We start from the raw sequence: 12,347 nt of genomic DNA on the forward strand, positions 1-12,347 counted from the left end.
CTCCCTGGCCACCTACAGCTATGCCCTAGTGCTGGAGGCTGTCAGTGAATTCTTAAAAAGTTTCTCTATCTCCCTGCTTGCAGTCCCCTTCAGCTTGCACCCTAGCTGTCATTTCATTCTTCACACCTGCCCAGTCTGAAAGAGCACATTGCACTGAACAATGCGTTTATCATCACCAACTGTCAGAACTTCCAGGGCCCTGCAGAGTTAATGGGACCAGGGGTTAAAGAAAAGAAAAAAAAAAAAAAAAACAGGGAGAAAAGATCTATCGGGCAATGGACACATAAAGGCCATTCTGCCAGGACAGCATGGACAGTTAACGGTTGGAATTCTTCTAGTAGGTGGGAACAGGAGCTCTCCACCACCACAGCAAACCCCCAACTTTGTCTTACACGCAGAGCTTCACACTCCCACTACCTCACTCAGGCTCCTGAACATAAGGCATTTTTGTTTTCATATTGATTAAACGTTCACACTTAAGAAAATAAATGTACAAAATTCCTCCAGCAAAGCAATCTAGCTGGATAACAAAGCTGAAAGTAAATCACAAGAATCCTGTCTCATTCTTGTGAATTTTTTTTTCCAGTTAAGCCATTCCTATCTACAAACAGAATTTTTGGGGAAGTTCTGATTCAACACAAATGGTCATAGATCCATCCTATTCAAGAAACCATGAAATCTGTGTGTATGACTGTCCCTCCAATAGTCAGGTTATCATCCTATTCACATTAGTCACTTCATTTATTGGTATATCCAGTTATACCTGAGTAAAACATATAAATAATCTTTCAAAGATATATAAAATACATCATGATAATCTTAGAAGGAAGCAAGAGAATTAAAAAGCAGGAAAATAAAATCAAGCTATGCAGGAAGCTGATATAAAACACACATCATGAAGCACTGTTTGCTTGCCACAAGAAAATGACACATTTGCACCCCAATTTTCCAACAGTCAATGCTATGGCTAGTTCATATAGTTCTGCTTCCCAAAGATAACTTGAAACTTGAAAGAAGAAAATCAGTCGCTTTTCATGTCAAAGCCACAAGTCCCAGTTCCACTTAAAAATCTGGGACTGGTGGTATAATGAGTCAGGCCTTCAGCATCCTCCAAGAGGCATTTTTGACTTTCATCTGGTGATTCAATTACAAAATTTATTTAGGCTATTCTATGACTTCTAATTTATACACACAAATCCCTGAGGAAACCTGAAGTTTCTGCAAGATGTTTTGCAAGAAGAAAAAGGGGCCTATAAATTTATTTCCTTTCTAATTGTCTCAGTCATCAATGTTAAAAATATCGGTGGGTATAAAATATACTTAATTAGCCCAGTTTCCTGGTCCTGGTGCCACCCACTGGAGGGTGTACATGTGGGCATGGAGGTGTGGAGTGAGTAGGACAGATCCCTGCTCCCCAGCTCTTCCCAGTTCTCTGGTCCCAGTTCCCTGAACCAGAGGCTGTGAGGGCAGGCCCTGAGTAAGTAGGCAAGATCCCTGTTCCCTGACTCCTCGCAGTTCTCTGGTCCCAGTAGGTCCCACTGAGCCTTGGTTGGGGAGGCCTGTGAGCTGTGAAATCAGGCCTTTTGCTGATATTCTGACTCAAACATTCTTGTTCACCTGAGTTACAGGGTGCATGGGCCAAAGGACAAAATCTTGCTTCCTCCTCAATAAAATCATTTCCCTAAAATAGGTAGACCACAATTCAAAAATGCCAATGAAAGTCAGAAAACTAGAGATCTCCATCAAGGATGCCTAGTTCTATAATGGAAGCCTCTTATGAAATCATAGAGAAATAAACAAATTCAGTCCCAAAATGAAAACACAACAACCGATGAGACCCTGATCAAATGAATCACTGAATTGGAAGCAACCTATCAAAGTACATACAATTATATCAATGAAATTGAATAGAATTGTCTCTTAGAGCATTCAGCTTTTGATAGTAGGGTTAACTTGATTGAAGAAAACATTAGAACCCTCAAAAGACATATGAATGAATTGAAGGTGATTCAAGACATAGAAGATCTCAACAACTGATTGATTAAGATTAAGGAAGACTTGATTAAATGTAAGAAAGAATTCCAGGAAGCATCAAGAAAGTCAGAGTGTGAACTAACATCATACTTCAAGAAAGAGATTAACATGATTCACAATAACAAGATGGAAAACAAAAATTAAATAGAACTTATAAAAGCCTCTCTATGGGCTGGAGAGATGTCTTAGCAGTTAAGGTGCATACTTGCAAAGCCTAAGGACTCAGATCCAATTCTCCAGGTTGCACGTAAGCCAGATGCACATGGTGGCATATGTGTCTAGAGTTCTTTTGCAGTGGCTAGAAGCTATGGTGCACCAATTCTCCCTCTCTCTCTAGCTCTCTCTCTCTCTCTCTCTCTCTCTCTCTCTCTCTCTCTCTCTCACTGTAATAAATCAAAAACCTTTCTAGACCCCTCATTAACAGAATTATTCATGTGGAAGACAGAACCTGTAACATGGAAGACAAGACATCAGAAATTTGTTGGGAGGCCAAAAACTTTGCAAAGTTCAAAAAAATCAGGTGAACAGAATACAAGGGAAGTGTGAGATATCCTAAAACACCCAAATGTCCAGATCTGGATCATGGGTATACCACAGGAGAAGAAATCCAGAGGTATAGAAAACATATTCAACAAAATTATTGAAGAAAAATTTCTAAATCTCTCAGAAGAGAGGCTCATCCAGATATGAGAAGCCCACAGAACACCAATCAGACAGGACTAAAGATGAAACTCTACAAAGCACATCATAGTTAAAACTTAGCAATGAAAACAGAGACTGTTAAAAGCAGCAAGAGAGAAAAAACTCACAACATAAAAAGGCAATCCCATCAGAATTATGTCAGATTTCTCAATGGAAACTCTGAAAGCAAGAAGAGCCTTGAATGGAATACTTCAAAGTCTAAAAAACTATGGCTTCCAACCCAAGCTACTTTACCCAGAAAAAAAATATCCTTCATAATAGGTGGTGAAAGAAAAACCTTCCATGAAAAAAGCCAACTCACCATGTGTGATGGTGCAGACCTTTAATTATAGCATCTGGGAGGCAGAGGTAGGAGGATTGTCATGAGTTTGAGGATACCGAGAGACTACATAGTGAATTCTAGGTCAGCCTGAGCGACAGAGAAACCCTACCTTGAAAGAAAAATAAGTCAACTCTATGATTATGTTAACACAAAGCCAAATCTACAAAAACTACTTCAGGGAATCCTCCATCCAAAACAGTTGAAAAACCAATCTCAAGAGCCAACAAGAAAAAGATCACAATAACCAAAATAGACCAGGCTAAACATAGTACAAAATACAAGAAAGCACCATACCCCATAAAACACTTCATGATGGCAGGGATTAATTCATACCTCATAGTAATAACCTTAAATATTAATGGTCTTATCTCACAGATAAAAAGACAGAGGTTAACCAGAAGGATAAAAAAAAAAATGGACCCTTCTATCTGCTGTCTTCAAGAAACCCACCTTACCACTAAAGACAGACACCTCCTCAGGATTAAAGGATGGAAAATGATTTCCAAATGAAAATGAAAAAACAAGCAGGTTTTGCTATATTAATATCTGATAAAATACTCTTCAAAGCAAGAATAATTAAAAAGGAACAAGAAGGCCACTTCTTACTCATCAAAGGAATGAGAACATCACAATCATAACTACATATGTACCAAACACAGGAGCACCATAGTTTATAAAAGAAAACCTACTTGACAGCAAAACAGAAATAATCACCAGCACCATCATAGTTGGAGACTTCAGTACTACACTATCATCGATACACAGATCATCCAAGCAGATCAACAGGGAAATAATAGAGCTCAACAACATCATAGACCAACTACACCTAAAGAATATCTACATAACTTTCCACCCCAGCTCTGCAGAATACACGTTCTTCTCAGCAGCTCATTGGACCTTCTCCAAAATTGACCATATATTAGGCCATAAAGCATGCCTCTATAAAGTCAGGAAAATTGAAGTAATTTCCTGCATCATGTAAGATCACAGTGCTTTAAAGCTAGAAATGAACAATAAGAGACACATCAAGAACTGCACCAGCTCCAGAGAATACACAACACACTTTTAAACTATGAATAAATACGGAAGAAATTAAAGAGAATTTGTAAAATTCCTAGAATTGATTGATAATGAAAATACAACCTACCAAAACTTATGGGACACAATGAAGGCAGGACTAAGGGGAAACTTAATAGTGCTAAATGCCTTCATTACAAAGACAGGATCCCAAATTAATAACCTAACTGTCAACCTAAAGGAAAATGGCAAGATTCAAAATTAATGCATGAAAATCAGTAGCTTTTCTGTATGCAAAGGGCAAATATGCACACAAAGAAATTGGACAGGCTGTCCCATTTTAAATAGCAACAAAAAGTTAAATATCTTGGAATAACAGTAACCAATTATGTGAAAGACCTATTTAATGAAAACAAAACAAAAACTCAAGAAAGAAATCAAGGAAGACTTGAGAAGACAGAAAGAATAGCAAACACTCAAAAATTAAATAAAAACAAGCGTTGGTGGGGATGTGCAGAAAGAACTCTCATTCACTGTTGGTGGGAATGTAAGTTGGTACAACCACTATGGAAATCACTATGGAGACTCCTGAAAAGGATGAATATAGAGTTACCAACAGACCCAGTTATTCACTTACTGGGCATTTACCCTAAAAGCTCCACAACTCAGTTCAGAGATATTTGCTTAACCATGTTTGTAGCTGCTCAATTCACAATAGCTAAGAACTGTAATCAACCCAGGTGCCCATCACTGGACAAATGGAGAACCAAGATGTGGCATATCTACATAATTGAATTCTACTCAGCACTAAGGAAAATTGACAAAATGAAATTTGTAGAAAAATTGTTGAACTTGCAAGAGATCATACTAAGCAAACTCATGCAATCACAGAAAGACAAGCATCACAGGGTCTTACTCATCTGTGGTTTCTAACTTGGATCAGCCTGAGTTGCTGACATACTTGAAGATCATCTCAAGGTTTGGACAATAGGGAGGATAGAGCATTGGGGAAGGGGAAGGGAAAGGATGAGGAGAGGACACAAAAATGAAACCAAATTGAACTGGTAACATAGCAACCTACATCCTTGACATTAGAGTTAAAAGATTGAACCCTCAACACAGGACCTTAGAGGGAAACCTGAATCAAAGGGCCTGGGGCAAGGGTGAAATGCAACCTAACTTTAAATTTCTCCTGTTTTTCTCTCTTTTTTTCAGTCTTTTTCTTTTTTCCTTCCCCTTGGTGCTGGCCTATAATTCCCTATACCAGGATGTGGTTTACATCCACGATGAGCTGTTGATCAGAGAGACCTACGAGGTCTCCCAGAAAAACAAGACAGACTTCTAACAGAGCACTTGATTACCCACCAGAGGTTAATGGTAAGATCCTACTGCTGAAGACACCATATGCTGTTGGCACATACCATGGAGAGATATGTTTGGAATTCAGAAGAGAGCTAGTCCCCAGACAATTAGCCAATCTAGTGCTGAAAGGTGCTACATGAGCTAATGGGGGAAAGTGGCCACCATCTCTCTGAGTGACTCAAAGTCTAAGGAACTTAGGATCAAACAACTTGATGGGATGCTCACAAAAGTGCAATAGTGGCACACAGCCATGGTGGGTAACCAACTGCTCTTGGATTGTCTAACAGATCTGCTTAGTGGAAAGGAAACCATACCTGGAACTAGGAAACAAATCAGAATCATATCCAAATAATTTTGCTTTCCAATGTGAAGCTCCCAGTAATCTTGGGCTACAAGAGGGTCTTTACCCTTTAAATTCTCTCTAAATTAATAATGGTTATCCCATTTAACCAGTGCTGACTTCACTCTCTGATGGAGAGTCTGCTTCTCTTTTTCAGATGGGAGCAGGACCTGAAGAAACAAACAACCCTGTGCACTTCAGCCCGGACCCAGCTGAAACCACAGAGTAACTGGGGAAATGAGCAAGAGTTCTGCTTTCTTGGTGAACCTGATATCAGCACAAGGATGAAGATACTCAACACCTACCAAACCAGAGATCCAGAGGCTCCTAAGAGCCCATCACTTAAGTAGACTTAAAGCACACCCAACATGGCACCACAGATAACAGCTAATTCCTGTCTAATATCTTAATTTCCCCATTCCATCTTAGTAAAAGGGACAGAGTAAAAATTAAGGAATGGTAACAAATGTTCAATTGTTTTAAAGATTTACAGTTTTCCACTGGGACTTTGAAACAGTGGGAACACAGGTTCCCTTATCATATTCCCTAAATTCCCCAGCCACTGACACTAGAAAAAAATATGTTACTAAAGGAAAAGTTATGCTTCAGTTAACAAAAGCCTCCATCATACAGCAAATTTGGCCTCAGTAATCAGAATTTGGGTCATATCTGGAAGTATTGGTAGTGAGGACATAAGCTTAAAGGAATATTTCTGCCATTCAAGCCTATACTTACCAGAGAACACTCCATCTTTCAGACCATTGGCTATCCCATCACATCCTTGTCACAGATGAAAGAGCTATGTCCTCTCTGACTTCCTCACCCCTCTGCCTACCTTGGAGTAGGAGACAAAGTGAGATGGAGGAATGGTAACAATAAAAGCATGGAAAAGGTGCAGCTGACCTACTTGCTACTATTCTTTCCTTGACCATGAACAAAGAGACTTTCTTTTTTATTTTGTATTTATTAAGAGTATGCTTTGCAGAGATCCAGAGGCTCCTAAGAGCTCATCACTGAGGGAGACTTAAAACTCACCCACCATGGCTCAGGGAATTTTGTGGATGGGAGGGTGAAAAGATTGTAATACCCACAGGTTGAGACATTAAGCCCAGGGGCATTCCCTCCCTCCAAAAATAACTGACTGCTGCTCCTACAATGCATAACCCACAACCTCATGGGGAATACTTACAATTCCATGGAGGAGGGTCTCCAGTGTAATAGGGGCAGGGACAAGGGGAAAGAGGGCACCAATACATGATGTATCCATACAAAATATGTTATAATAATAATTCTAATGATAAAAGGATATACTTTGTATGGACACGTCATGTGTTGGTATCATCATTTCCCTCCTCCATGTCCCTAATCTGCTGAGGACCCACCTCAGTGGAGTTGCTGGAATTCCCTATGGGTTTATGAGTTATGCACTATGAGAGAAGAAGTCAGTCATTGGTGGGGAGAGGGGAATGCCTCTGTGTATGCCCTCCCCAACCTGTGGCTGTTATAATCTTTCTGGCCCCTCTTCCACAAAATTCCCTGAGCTGTGGTGAGTTTTAAGACTACTTCAGTGTTAAGCTCTCAGGAGCTTTGAATCTCTGCTTTGGTAGGTGTTGAGTATCCTCAGCACCTGTCTCCTTCACCCTGGTGCTGATTGTCAGGTTCACCATGGAAGTATCTCTCTTCCTCATCTTACCAAATCCTCTGTGGTTTCACTGGGGCCTTGGCTGAAGTGCAAGTGATGGTTTATCTTCTCAGTTCTCACTGCCTTCTGAAAAGGAAGAACAGAATGAAGTCAGCATAATTAAATGGGATAAGCATTGTTAATTTGGAGAGGATTTGACGAATATAGCCCTTCTTTTGGCCAAAGACTAATAGGAGCTTTTCATTAGAGACCATAATCTTGATCTCCACGGGATTTTTTTTTTTTTCGAGGTAGGGCCTCACTCTGGCCCAGGCTGACCTGGAATTAACTATGTAGTCTCAGGGTGGCCTCGAACTCATGGCAATCCTCCTACCTCTGCCTCCCAAGTGCTGGGATTAAAGGTGTGTGCCACCACGCCTGGCTTCCATGGGATTTTGACCTGGTTCCCAGTTCCAGAAATGGGCTCCCTTCCACTGAGCAGATCTCTTACCAATTGGAAAGCCATTGGTTACCCACCAAGGCTGTTTGCCACCATTGCACAGGAGCGTAAGTCTGGCTGGCTGCTTCTGAGTAGCTTAGACCCCTGCTTGCTCACAACACTGTTGGCCACTTTCCCCCAGGAGCTCATGTAGCACTTTCCAGCACTAAATGGGCTAACCATCTGTGGACTGCCTCTTTTCCAGATTCCAGCTGGGTCTCTTTGCGTTCTGTGTTGCGGCATGTGGTTTCTTCAGCAATCGGGTCTTACCTTTACATCAGGCAGACAATCCAGTGCCTTGACCCAAGCTTGTCTTGTTTTGGGGACCTTGTAGGTCTCTCTGACCAGCAGCTCAGTGTGGGTAATAACTGATTTCTGGTACTGGCCAGAGCCCAAATAGAAATAAAAGAGACTTTCTGATAAGACATTAAATAAGAACCTAGTATCTCTCCCCAGGGTATGTAAACATCTCGGTTCACAGAAAAGTACTCACTATGCATGATTGCTCTGTTTAATGGCTTTCCTTAGCCACATGTAAGTTTAAGCAACCCATCCTGTGCTGTGTGACTTGGTGTCATAGCATTTCTTAGTGGGTAAGAAGACACATGCCATCCATCACACCACTACCAGAGAAGATAAGACCAGGTTAACAATCACTTGAACCAGAAGGACCTAAGCTTGTGGAGTCCAATCCTCTCATTTTACAAGTGGTGCAACTGAGGTGAAGAGAAGTAAAAAGGCCTGCATAGGGCCTCCCCTCTCTTCAATTGTAGATAAGGAACTACCTCTTGAAGGTTCCCATTCTTAGTTTAGGGAGCCTTTCCGTAAGAGAATTCCTCTGCTGAAAACTTGGGAGAAACCTCAGCCTCCTGGTAAATATTTGTAGCTTTGGTGTTGTTTCATTATTTGAATGAAGGCTCCAAGGAGGGGAAGGAAAGTATTTTTCTCCCTTCAAGCTGTTTACTCTGAGTCATTGCTCAGGATGGTGGCCTCTGTTTAAATGATTTATGTCATGACAGCCATTACAGACTTGAAACTCTTAAAATGTCACTTGGCCTCTGATGCATTGGGTTTTACTTAAAATAGGAAAAATGCAAATTGTTCCAAAACGACATTTTTCTCTCCCTTTGTGGCTGAGATTTGATAGCACCATAAGAAATTCCAAATGGCAGTATTTTTTAATATGAAACTTTGACTAGCGATACAGCTTTGACCTCCTGGTTTGTTTTAAAAATCAAGTAAAATGGATCACAATTGCTTTGTGGCCGGAACTCTGCAGTGTAACTTGCTCTGTGACATCTTTTCATCCCAATGGAAGGTTTTCCTAAAACAGACCCTTAGAAGCTGCTTGTGCTAAAATGCATTGACTGCTCACTTGGGCTTACAAGGTGACTGAAAACAAAATGAAAGCCTTTCATCTCTGCATTAATTTTGTGTCTGTCTTTTACTTTGTCTTAAAATACAGGTATGTCATCATCCTTTACCTGTCCTCCTGAGTCACCTTGAGTTCCTAGGACAGCAGAACCTCACAGAACAACCCATCCCCAGATGAGGACAATTATCATGAAGACAAAGATAACCCTGGGAATAGAAGAGATCATCTGATAGGAAACACATTTCTCTTAAAGGATGACAACAGTAAGTTCTTCATAGTGTCTGGTGGAAATATCCCTGAGACTTACCAGCCAGACCACATCTTGATCAGGATGCCTTGATAATGTGAATATCTTTCCCCTGGTCCTGATTCTTCCTGCCAAACTTAAAGCTTGTTTGATGGACTTGGAGATCAGATCACTGGAACCCTTCTCTAGTTCTCTTCCCAATATGTACCACTGAATAAACACCATGTCTTTGCTTTTCACTATTGTCTAGTTATAAGGCACATCAGGAATGAGTGGATGAGCTTAACTTTTTAAGGCTGCTAGAACCCTGGCTTTTACTGAAAAAAAAAAAAAACAAACTCTGGACACGCACATACATACACATGTACACACTTAAGAAAATAACCCCTTAATCACCTCTTTCCCACAGAAAGTTTGATAAAATTATTCAGAGAAGTCATAAAATCTCAGCCTCTGTGGTGAGGAAAATTCTTTGGGTCAAGGATCAAAAGGAAATGCAATGGTTTTACTAATCAAATCATCTGACATAGAAATATTTTTACAACATGGGTATGGACTAAAGTTAATGCTTTAGGGCAGAAAAGAGGGAAGTGCTAGAAAATAATAGTGTATTCTCATAATTAGGCTGTACCAACCTGGGAGGAGAGGAAATATTCTAAAGAGAGACACATATTCCCTTCTTCCTACCATAAGGCTAGTACATCAATGGATCCCAAAGGAATACACTTTCCCCGGGAATCCCACCATGGTGGAGTTGATGGCTGAGTGACAGACTGAAGCCCTGGCACCAGTAAGAGGAGGAACTTAACTTACAAGAAGAGATTTCCCATTAACATGTGAATATTTCCTAGCTTTTGTTTCATCGTGTTATAAAATTGTTAACACTGCTCTAGAAATGATGGAAAAGAAATACAGCATGTTTCTCTACCTAGTTTTGCTAAACTGTAAATAAACCCATTTTCCTTTAGCCATGTAAGTCTCCCAGTCTTTTAAAATATAGGGGTACTGGACCAGAGAACTGGCTCATTGGATAAAAGCAGGCACGGGGGCTAGAGGAGGGCTGAGTGTGCCTCCGTTTGATTCTGCAGAACCCATGTAAACAGGCAATATGCAATATAATGCTATATAAATAAGCCTCCAACATATGTAACATAATGAAAATGTCATTAGAAATTTTGTTCATTTTTTTATCTTCAGATACATTTAATTTTTAATGACTATCTCAAGATTACATATACAAATGCCACCCATAATTTGGAATATAGATGTAAATTTATATGATGCATATAAAAATAAAGCTTTTCAGAAAAGACTTATATGTAATTAGTTTGACCATAACCAAACTACTGTTCATAAGAGTTTTTCTTTTAGTGTTTAATGTTCAAAGCAATTAGACTTTCAGAGAATATTGAACTACTTTTATTAAATTTACAAAAGGTTAACTTTAAAAGACAGGAACTTAATGTTTTATGTTTCCTGTTAATTTTGGCAGGCTTTAAACAAAATCAGGGCTCACTGAAATTTCTGTTTAGGTTTAAATCTTTTAATGACCATTTTATAGCTGTAGTTAAATAAAAGTATCATATCTGTGAGATATACTTTATAGTAAGTATTTTCAAAATATTTTACAAAATATTTTTCAAAATGTGAATTTATGTGACAGATTTTCTAAAGATCAAAACTTAATGCAGGAGTTGGAGAGGTAGCTTAGCAGTTAAGGCATGGGTCTGTGAAGCTGAAGGACCCGGGTTCAACTCCTCAGTACCAATATTAGCCAGATGCACAAGGTGGCACATGTGTCTGGAGTTTGTTTGCAGTGGGTAGAATCTCTGGTGTGCCCATTCTTTCTCTCTCTCTCTCTCATTGTCTCTCTCTCTCTCAAATAAATAAATAAGTAAGCAAAGATAATTAGTCATGTCTGAATACTGTGCACTACAACAGAGTCTCCAAAAAATTAAAAGTATTGTACTAGCTCACCAAAGGAGTACCTACAAACATGTACATTCTACTTTATTTACATAACCTCCATTTATGCTTGCAAGACAAAATTAAGTGGAGATTTATGTATGCATATATTATATTTTTCATAAATTATAACATTTTTAAACTTAAAAAAAATTAAATGTATTTTCAAGAAAAAAAATTGGAGAAGTTTCATGGGCCTGACATGATGCTGTCAATTATAATTTTTCTGCTAAAATGCTTTATGTGATTGAAATATTGCTTCACATTTTGCATAATTTCAACCATGGCTATTCTAAATCATTGTCAGTGTGATTCTGACCCTTCTCTAAAGAATTTCAATCACAAACTGATGTTGTGGCACATGTCTTTAATCCTAGCACTCAGGAGGCAGAGGTAAGAGGATCACATGAGTTAAAATCCATCCTGAGACTACATAGAGAATTCCAGGTCTGCCTGAGCTAGAGCAAGACCCTACTTTAAAAAACAGAAAGAAAGAAAAAAAGAATTTCAATCAATCAAATCCATGGAAAATGACTCAAGCAAGTACCTTGTTTTCAAACTACTTGTTTAAAAATATTTTCTCTTGTTAATTGTGTTTTATATTTTTCTTATAAAAACTTGGTAAGTGCTGTATGTTGATATTCTGCAGAAATACAGCTTCTAGCTAAATAACCTGTGAAGTGTTTGTGATGCTATGAAAACACACGAAGAGCAGATAGAATTAAGCATAGTTAGCGCACTTGGTCTCTGTTCCTATGAATCACTTATTCACCTCTTAGTTGCTTGAGTGTGGCCCAAAAAAGTTCTACTAGCACTGAATCCTTGTTAGCTGACATTTTGTCTCTGAGGTGGTCAGATCAGAC

Source organism: Jaculus jaculus, chromosome 1 (assembly GCF_020740685.1).
Source record: "Jaculus jaculus isolate mJacJac1 chromosome 1, mJacJac1.mat.Y.cur, whole genome shotgun sequence".
NCBI lineage: Eukaryota > Metazoa > Chordata > Mammalia > Rodentia > Dipodidae > Jaculus > Jaculus jaculus.